The sequence below is a fragment of the Schistocerca americana genome, chromosome 5, assembly GCF_021461395.2.
Source record: "Schistocerca americana isolate TAMUIC-IGC-003095 chromosome 5, iqSchAmer2.1, whole genome shotgun sequence".
In the NCBI taxonomy this organism is placed as follows: Eukaryota; Metazoa; Arthropoda; class Insecta; order Orthoptera; family Acrididae; genus Schistocerca; species Schistocerca americana.
The window spans coordinates 488291696-488302218 of NC_060123.1; positions in this window are offsets into that span (position 1 = coordinate 488291696).

A 10523-nucleotide genomic window follows, 5' to 3' on the forward strand; every position below is an offset into this window, starting at 1 on the left:
AGACATACGATAGAATCCGCAAGAGATTTTTCTGGCCAGGTTTATTTAGGAGTGTCCGTCACTATTTGTCGCACTGTTGAGAGTGCCAGAGGAGAAAGGCAGTCCCTCAGAAACCACCTGGCCGACTCATACCAATTCCACCAGCCATATGCCTTAGCAACGTGTTGGGATTGACCTCCTCGGACGATTTCCAACGTCTGTTAGTGGCGATAGATGGATTATTGTTTGCACTGATTATCTGACACGCTCTGCCATTACAAAAGCCGCGAAAAGAGCCGAAGCATTCGAGGTAGCCAAATTCATCGTGGGAGACATTCAATTAAAACACGGTCCCCCAAGGTCGTTAATTACAGATCGATGGAAAGTTCTTCAATCGAATCATATGACAGAGATAAACTGTCAGTGCAACATTACTCATCACATGACGACTACCTCCCATCCGCAAACTAACAGGCTTGCCGAACACCTTAACAAGACCTTGGCCGACATGCTATCAATGTTCGCCAGTGTTGAGCAGAGCAACTGGGATGAGGTGCTACCTTTCGTGACGTTTGCCTACAACACCGCCTAGCAAGACATCACGGGATTTGCGCCCTTTTTCCTGGTGCATGAGCGTGAGGCGACCACGACGATGAACACTGTGTTTCCGTTACATCGTTCCGTTATATCGGCCAGGTGTTAACCAGAGCTGAGGAAGCTCGGCAGTTAGCTAGTGTAATGACACATTCCTATGCAGAGACATACAATATCTTAAAAGCTGCGCCAAAGATAAATTGAGAGGCATGTATATTATAATCTTTGTAAAGTTCACATTGGATTCTCTTTTGTTTGATACTCCAAGGAGCTAAGGGACACTTTCGATTGTTGCCTTGTGGAGGATGGACGTGATTTTTGGACTGTGCGGAAAGGCAGCCATATGGTTGGTAATTATGGTTTGTGCGACAAGCACAGCAAGTCTTATTGTGTTGTGAATAAAAAAATAGTGAAAAGTATCGAAGTGTTACGAAAATTATTTAAAGCAACGTAGCGTTGTATTCCTTGGTTTCCACCGTCTTCGTGAAGTGAACCGATGCCGACTCATGATGGTACACACGGTCAACAAAGAGAAGAACAACGATGGCGACTAATGAATTAATATTGTGGCAGAAGGACTAATTCTACGTCTAAGGTGAGAACTCTGATTAAATCAACAATGACGTGGAACTTAAAATGTGAAATGTTTTTTATTTATTTCGCCACACTGGCGACCGTGACAGGACAGTGCTGGTGGAACAAAGAGTAAGTACTTCATTGTTGTGCTACAAATGTACTTGTACTAATTACTGTTTCTCTGTTACATGACGCACATGGAAAATGACGAATAAAGTGAAACAGTATTAACTGTATAAACGGATGGCACAATAACCAGAAGGAACAAGGACAAGGATTTACAAACCTAATGTAATCGTGAGTGACGCAGCTCAGCCGTAATTAAGGTAGGAAAGCGCAAACGCATGCAGTGGCTGCACCTTGGCTTAGCTCCACTTAAAGCAGAACCTTTTCCGTCCATATTAAAATCCTGGTAGTGTTTGTGGCAACACACAATTACACTTTGATAATTACTTTTTATGTTCAACAATCGCAGAATTAGAAGACGTAGTGCGCCATCTTGTAAATTTCCGACGCGCAACAAATAACAATCGCGAGATATTTTTATTAATTCAACTGCGAGAGAATTTAAAGATTTAGATTAACAGTAAAGTACAGATAAAAATAATATCTTCACAATGGAATCAGAGAACTTTAATTTAACAAATGTTCATGGACACGTCACCGATTCTGACAATAGTGACGTAAATGATGATGCAATTAGTTTTTCAGCACAACATAATGTAGAAGTAAATACAATTCAATTGCACTCCACAGGGATTAACAATAACGAACCACTTGCAAATGAAACCTTGTGCACAGTCGATGAAGCATCGATTACCAGATCAGATGAAAATATTTCGCGTGAAATCAGTGAACCTAGCCCGGTTTCGATTCAATCAGACCGTGGCAGAGAAACAATGGCAACAAATAATGGCATAAATACAAACACACAAGCTTCGTCAGTTACGCTTGAGGCATTATATAGTCTGATGTCAAACGTGAGCGAGCAATTATCTGATTTAAAGATCAGTCACAACACAACGAACACAAAACTGGCGAACATGCACAGACATTTCGATCAACGCTTAAATAAACTCACCAATGAAATCGATCAAAAGATCGAAGACAAAGTCATCAAAACCGTCAATAGTGTATACAATGTATTGGCAAATGATTTAGAAAAGAAATTGTCAGATCTTACAAACAAACAGGAACAGGAACTGTCAGAAATAGTAGAAACACACAATCAAACACAAACCGTACAAAAAGAAATACATGAAAACGTACAGGCTATTCAATTAAATTTAACAAGAGTACAGTCCGCATGTGAAGAAATACCTGACCAAGTTAATAAAGTTAACGAAGAAGTCGGTTTTCTGAAACAGGAGACTCGACGTATCAACGCCGACATTATCAAAATAAATGAAACTTTAGGAAACGGTAATGTAAATGAATCAATAACTGACCGGGAAACAAAACTTTTTGAAAAATTAGGTAATGAAATCAAAGTAGCCGAGGACAGAATACGCAAGGAAATTGCTGGTAGACTGAATGTTTCAAATGACTTGCCTACGTCAAGCAACAAGCAGCGCGACACTTATTCGCCCGTGCCAGATTACGATGTAAATAACGCAGAACATCACGCGCCCTGTCCGGCGTATGTGCACGCACCGGCACAGGCAAACAATGGCTATTCGCCAAACGCGGTGCTGCAACAGGCAGTAGGCGTGTCGCCTTGCATCTCGACGATTCTAGTCGATGAGAGCCTGTTGAAACATAGACAGTTTCCAGTTTTCTCCACAGAATCCAGAAAAACTCATTCAGTCGTATTTGTAAGAGCATTTAAAAATGTCTTACCAAGAAACTGGACTGAGGCACAGAAGATTAGATATGTAGTAGGCTTCACACAAGGCGACGCACTTTTGTGGGCCACAGACATGGCTGAACAGTGCGTCACCTACGAACAATTTGAACGGGCTTTCTTGGAGAAATATTGGTCTGCTGGGGTCCAAGAAAGACTGCGCCGTGAAGTATTCAACCCACAACCGTTCAACCTAAAAAATGGCGGGTTGAGAAAGTATTTCGAAAAGTACTTGAATAAGACGCGCTATTGGAACAATCCAATACCGCACGTAGATGTTCTCAAAATTCTGAAAAACAGACTACCCGCGAACTTACGCGAAAAATTGGTAACCATACCGGAAAACGACCTTGACTACTTTCTTTCCGTGCTTGACTCAATTGATCTAATATACGAAGAGCCGAGCACAAGTAATCGGAATGAATATTCCGGAACCAATCAAAACAACGGTAACGGATATCATTTTAATGGCAGTGGACAAAACCCACACAGTTGGCATCCGTATGCGACAAGGCCAAATAATGGAACCTGGAATTACGGGAATCGGAGGAATTCGGCGCCACAGAGACGTGAAGACCGAAGGTATAGTACAGATTACGGTCCACGCCGGTATGGAAATGATAGAAATCACGTGAATGATTGGTCAGGCCCGCGTGATGAAAGGCGGCACACAAATGAAAATTACAATAGTTACAGTAATAGGAATGATAGACCAAGGAGGAATAGCGACGGCCGGTCGCAAGAAAATGTTGCACGCAGCGGTCCGGAAACTAATTGGCGACAGAATAACCACTCAGTACACTTTGTAGAGGTAACGGACAGTACTGAAGCAACGCCTTTGTCTCCCCCGGTAAACAACAATCGGTCGTAATGAGCCCCCACCGGCCGACCGATGTGACAACAGGGGGCACAAACAAGCACACATTACATCTTAGACAATTATTTTTAAGATATGATCAGGATGCGACCGTAGAAGATGATCTATGTGAAGAAGATATGAAAGCACCGGACAAGGTAAGTGACCTGGTGCAGGCTGTAATAACAACAAAAAGATAAGAAAGGTTACAGAATTTAACATTGGACAGGAAGTACTATTACGTACCCACCCAAAATCCTCTAAAATTAAGGCATTAAACAAAAAGTGGCAGTTGTTGTATGATGGCCCTTTCATTATAATAGACAAACCTCACCCAGGATGTTATCTGTTAGGTAACACACGAACGGGCAAGGTGAAAGGGTTATACCCCCACAAGGACATCAAGGAATTTTTTCATTAAAGGTTGTATGTTATTTTAGCAAAATTGAAATTGTACAACCTTGGATCACATAGTAAAATTGCTGTCATTAACCTAAGAAACTTGCGAACAACTGGGGGCATATGCCAGCTTAAAAACGCATAGTTAACCACACCTAATGAAACATGTGTTACTGTGAGTCTTAACACTATAAAATAAACCATACAGTACTTTTGTAGTCTAACTCAGTTATTTAAGAGAGGGGAACAAAGACAAATTAGAGCGAAGGTCAGAGTGTGTTCGCTTGAGACGAGCAACAAACCACACGTCGAAGTTGCAATCCAACGCTCAGCTCATGAGCACGCGATAGCTGCACGTCAAGACGAGGTCGTTGGCCGCGCTGTAGGCAGCGAGACGGGGAGAAATCTTCCCCCCTTCCATGTCCGATCAGCTGAGCGTATACAAAGCGCGAAGGCGCATGCGCGGTCGAGTCCAGGCGTCACGTGACTATTACACGATGGTGGCTATCACGAATAATGTTCACCAACAATGCAGAGTTTTCCCCGCACCTACAGTCCAGTCGTGGTACGTAAGCGCGCATGCGCGGAAAGTTTAAAAGTTTTGAGACCACTCTTACTATGAGACACAGAGACGAAAGTCATTCAAAAACAAGAAAGGAAAGGGTACACAAGTCTTGTAAATAGTAACTTAGAAAATTTAATTATAAGCTGGTATTACGTAATAAAAGTGAACATACAAGTACATACTGGTCATGGACGGTATTGTAATATTATATTATACTGAGTAAAATCTTAGCTTGTACGGAAGGAGAAAGAAAATAGAAAAATAAATAAATAAATAAATAATGCAGATATATAACCGGAAGAAAGGCTATGTACACGAGAACAGCACACATTTACATATAGGGAAAAAGCAGCAAAGAGGAAATCAAAGAGATAACGCATACATTTACATTACACAGTAGCTAGCGATTTTCAGAATGAACAACAAGGTAAACGCGGGAAATTTTGTGACTAAGGAAAAGAGTGACACAAGCTTTAAAATAGGGTAATAATAAACAGACCTATGCAGCGTGAGTATTGAACTGAATCGCTCTCAAAACAAATACCTAGGTTTTATAGAGAGAGAGACACACATTAACGTTAGGAAACACCTGAAGCACTCAGCAATCAACTTTGTAGAATATATAAGCTATACACGAGGGTACATGTACGAAAGCTAAAGTGTAAAGGAGGAAAATAGGGAATGTTGCACATTAATGGACTGTAAGGCAGTTATGTATGTAAGAAGAAATATTTAGTTGTAAGTATTATTAGTATAAGGGACGATGCTCAGCACACCCTGAATTATTTTGGAATATTGAAGGAATGGTGCAGGGTACCGAAAAAGGGCCCCACCAGCAAAGTGTATATTATAGTGGTAGATATTTTCTTTGTGTATAAACGTATGTATGAATGTGTGAAAGGCGAAAGAAGCTCTGTACAGGTACGGAACCTAAACAACATAGAAGTGTTTAAGGAAAATTAAACACTAAGACAACCGCGTATAAACAGGTATACCTAACGTCAAGAAACAACTTAATTAAAACCGTAAGACTCTACGAGTTTACGAGAAAATGCGAAAAACCTGATACAAAGTGCAACATTAGCGATGCTTCACTCATGTATGCTAAAGGAAGGTATGAATTACTTTACCCACTTGAAACATGAAAGGAAAAATCATGTCAAAATTATATCTTTCACACATATAACAATTTATAGTCACAAAGAATGAAAATGATGTCGCCGCTATACGAGAAACAGGTAAGTAGTGTGATCGACGACCTGTAAGCAAGGGAATCGTCTATAAAATAAACTATGAAAAAAAAAGTCATACAGAATTTCATGCTGCACTGAAGCTATGAAAGTGTGATTATTCGTGTACATAGATTTTCATGACAACCAATGCATTAAAATGTCTATTTTTTCTCCCATGATAACACAAGACGCCTATAAGCGCACTTTAATTGAAAATGATACACGCACACAAGGGCGTGCCGCTATTATGAAACACTGTACATATTAATAGTAGCTAGACCCTGAACTTCAAGATTGTATGTTTATATGTCTATGTTAATGTAGGAAATTTTATTAGAGGTAATGATTTACAAGCACACCAGAACGTGCTTAAGCACAAAACACTGTACATATTAGGGTTATGCTGCATATAAATGATTATTTCGTGCATTTTCAGATTTTATACGCAAAAAACCGTAGCATACACGTAGTCGTTGCCACTACCCTAAGTAGAAGGTAGAAAATTCCCTTCCCAAGCTTCAGTGGAGCGGCTACAGCTGTATTCTCTGCATGCTGATGCATGTCGTTGCGTATGAAGAATACGTAACGGAGGTTAACCTTAACTTATACTCGAGTTCAAGAAGGAAAACAAAGGACTTGTTCCTTCTAACAGATTAATGGAAAAAGGCGAGTGTGTGTGTGTCAGTAAAATCCAAGACGAAGAAGCCACTATGAGTGGTCAAAAATTTTTTCAATTTTAGTCGATAGTTTTTTCCTGTAGTTAATGTAAACAATGTATTGTATGTATTATATGTTATTCCATTGTATGTGATGTATTTTGTATTTCATGCCAAGTCCCGTGACTTACAAATTATGTGCATTGACCAGAGGTATTGAGGGGAATGAATCTCAGTACAATAGGTAAAAGGGGTTAATGCGAAGAAAAAAAAAAGTGTAGTGAAAAGGAAGTTTCGATCGCAATACTCGCGGTTAAAGTGGTGTGTGTAGAAATTAAAATTGTGCAAAGTAGTGCTACGTTGCAAGTGTCAGAGAGCCTAAACAAGTGACATCGAAAATTGAAGCTTGTATCGTCAAACGACCCATGGCGTCACAATAGGAAAGGACAATGCCAAACAAGTTTGACATGGTACGCTTCTTACCAGGAGCTGAATCGACGGGATCGTCCTCCGCCTCGCACATAGTGTGGTGTGTTCTTCGGGGCACATATTTCAATGTACCTTGTCGTATCCAGTCTATGTACTGGAAGGAACTACAAAAAGCACACGCATACTGAGGTTCGGAAGTCTCGACGGTACCCGCACGTCGGTGTATATTCAGTGCACTGGCGCGCGTATTCAACCAACGTCGCCCGCTAACGGACGACCAAACAATCAGGCGCGCGTATCACCCGCCCATATTCAACACGGGCTAGCGAACAAAGCTCGTCGCTCCAGAATAAATACAGAAGGCAATACAAGGACTTAATTTTCACCTCTGATGAGGAAGGAAACATCTGTATGTAACGTTGTATTCGGTGTATATTTTATTGTACAAACTTTACTACATGATATCATTTTCTCAGTATTAACCAGAACTTTGTATATTAGGATTAAGGTTTGTAAATATTAGCATAAGTATACCAAAAAACTGACACACACTCAGAAATACCAAAGAATTCACAGTGCCATGAAAATGAGACAATAAAAATGAAGTGTGTAAATAAAAGACCCCCAAACCTATCAATTGCAAGGTCGACTACTGTATCCTGTCAATCAAATAAAATTTTCTAGTGACAGCATACAGTAGGGGGGCAGTTGTAATGACACATTCCTATGCAGAGACATACAATATCTTAAAAGCTGCGCCAAAGATAAATTGAGAGGCATGTATATTATAATCTTTGTAAAGTTCACATTGGATTCTCTTTTGTTTGATACTCCAAGGAGCTAAGGGACACTTTCGATTGTTGCCTTGTGGAGGATGGACGTGATTTTTGGACTGTGCGGAAAGGCAGCCATATGGTTGGTAATTATGGTTTGTGCGACAAGCACAGCAAGTCTTATTGTGTTGTGAATAAAAAAATAGTGAAAAGTATCGAAGTATTACGAAAATTATTTAAAGCAACGTAGCATTGTATTCCTTGGTTTCCACCGTCTTCGTGAAGTGAACCGATGCCGACTCATGATGGTACACACGGTCAACAAAGAGAAGAACATCGATGGCGACTAATGAATTAATATTGTGGCAGAAGGACTAATTCTACGTCTAAGGTGAGAACTCTGATTAAATCAACAATGACGTGGAACTTAAAATGTGAAATGTTTTTTATTTATTTCGCCACACTAGGCTCCGCACGCTGCAGGTTCAAGAAAACGATCGCCGAAGGTATGACGCGAGCCACCGCCCTGCTGTTTACCAGCCGGGTGGCCTCGTCTGGATCTTCACTCCTCTTCAGAAGATTGGTATCTCCGAGAAGCTCCTCAGGCGCTACTTTGGACCTTATAAGGTTGTAAGACAGTTGTCTGATGTTACTTATGAAATTGAAGAGTTCGACCCCAACACAAGACGACGAAAGATCAGAGATACAGTCCACGTCCTTCGAATGAAGCCCTACAAGGATCCTGCAACCCAGGTAAATTAGAAGCTCCAGCGACAGGCAACAAAGGTGACGAAGAGCGTAGCGGCGAAAGAAGTTCTAAGAAGATCACAGCCAGGGCAAGCATTAGTCATCGGGAGTCGGAGAATGCAGGACCTATGACTCGTTCCCGGACTAGGACGACGTAACACCGAGTCGCTGTTCTGTGAAGGAGGGAGCCATGTGGCAAAACGAGCTGAGTAGCACCGTGGTGTAGTGGTTCTAATACCAAACTGTTGCATGGAGGGTCGTGAGTTCTGGACTGTACAATTTTAATTTCTATATTCGGTTCGAGTACATTCTAGAAGTATCCACAGATGTCAAGCGTCATTGTACTGGAATGTCATGTAGCTGTATTTATACTGTATGTGTTCTAGCTGGAGGCAGTTCGCTTCGCGCTCTTGTATGTGCAAGTGCTGAACAAACCTTCGTTAAGTGAAGTTAGTGTTCGTCATTCATTTTATTACACCCTCTTCTATGTGACAATATATAAAGAAGAACCTAAGTTTTCATTAAATAATGTTTTAAATGAAAAATGAAGGAGAAAAATAGAGTTGTTTATGAAGTTAGGCTCTTTTTAGTTCCTTATACAGGGCTATTACAAATGATTGAAGCGATTTCATAAATTCACTGTAGCTCCATTCATTGACATATGATCACGACACACTACAGATACGTAGAAAAACTCATAAAGTTTTGTTCGGCTGAAGCCACACTTCAGGTTTCTGCCGCCAGAGCGTTCGACAGCGCAGTGAGACAAAATGGCGACAGGAGCCGAGAAAGCGTATGTCGTGCTTGAAATGCACTCACATCAGTCAGTCATAACAGTGCAACGATACTTCAGGACGAAGTTCAACAAAGATCCACCAACTGCTAACTCCATTCGGCGATGGTATGCGCAGTTTAAAGCTTCTGGATGCCTCTGTAAGGGGAAATCAACGGGCCTGCCTGCAGTGAGCGAAGAAACGGTTGAACGCGTGCGGGCAAGTTTCACGCGTAGCCCGCGGAAGTCGACGAATAAAGCAAGCAGGGAGCTAAACGTACCACAGCCGACAGCTTGGAAAATCTTACGGAAAAGGCTAAAGCAGAAGCCTTACCGTTTACAATTGCTACAAGCCCTGACACCCGATGACAAAGTCAAACGCTTTGAATTTTCGGCGCGTTTGCAACAGCTCATGGAAAAGGATGCGTTCAGTGCGAAACTTGTTTTCAGTGATGAAGCAACATTTTTTCTTAATGGTGAAGTGAACAGACACAATGTGCAAATCTGGGCGGTAGAGAATCCTCACGCATTCGTGCAGCAAATTCGCAATTCACGAAAAGTTAACGTGTTTTGTGCAATCTCACGGTTTAAAGTTTACGGCCCCTTTTTCTTCTGCGAAAAAAACGTTACAGGACACGTGTATCTGGACATGCTGGAAAATTGGCTCATGCCACAACTGGAGACCGACAGCGCCGACTTCATCTTTCAACAGGATGGTGCTCCACCGCACTTCCATCATGATGTTCGGCATTTCTTAAACAGGAGATTGGAAAACCGATGGATCGGTCGTGGTGGAGATCATGATCAGCAATTCATGTCATGGCCTCCACGCTCTCCCAACTTAACCCCATGCGATTTCTTTCTGTGGGGTTATGTGAAAGATTCAGTGTTTAAACCTCTTCTACCAAGAAACGTGCCAGAACTGCGAGCTTGCATCAACGATGCTTTCGAACTCATTGATGGGGACATGCTGTGCCGAGTGTGGGAGGAACTTGATTATCGGCTTGATGTCTGCCGAATCACTAAAGGGGCACATATCGAACATTTGTGAATGCCTAAAAAAACTTTTTGAGTTTTTGTATGTGTGTGCAAAGCATTGTGA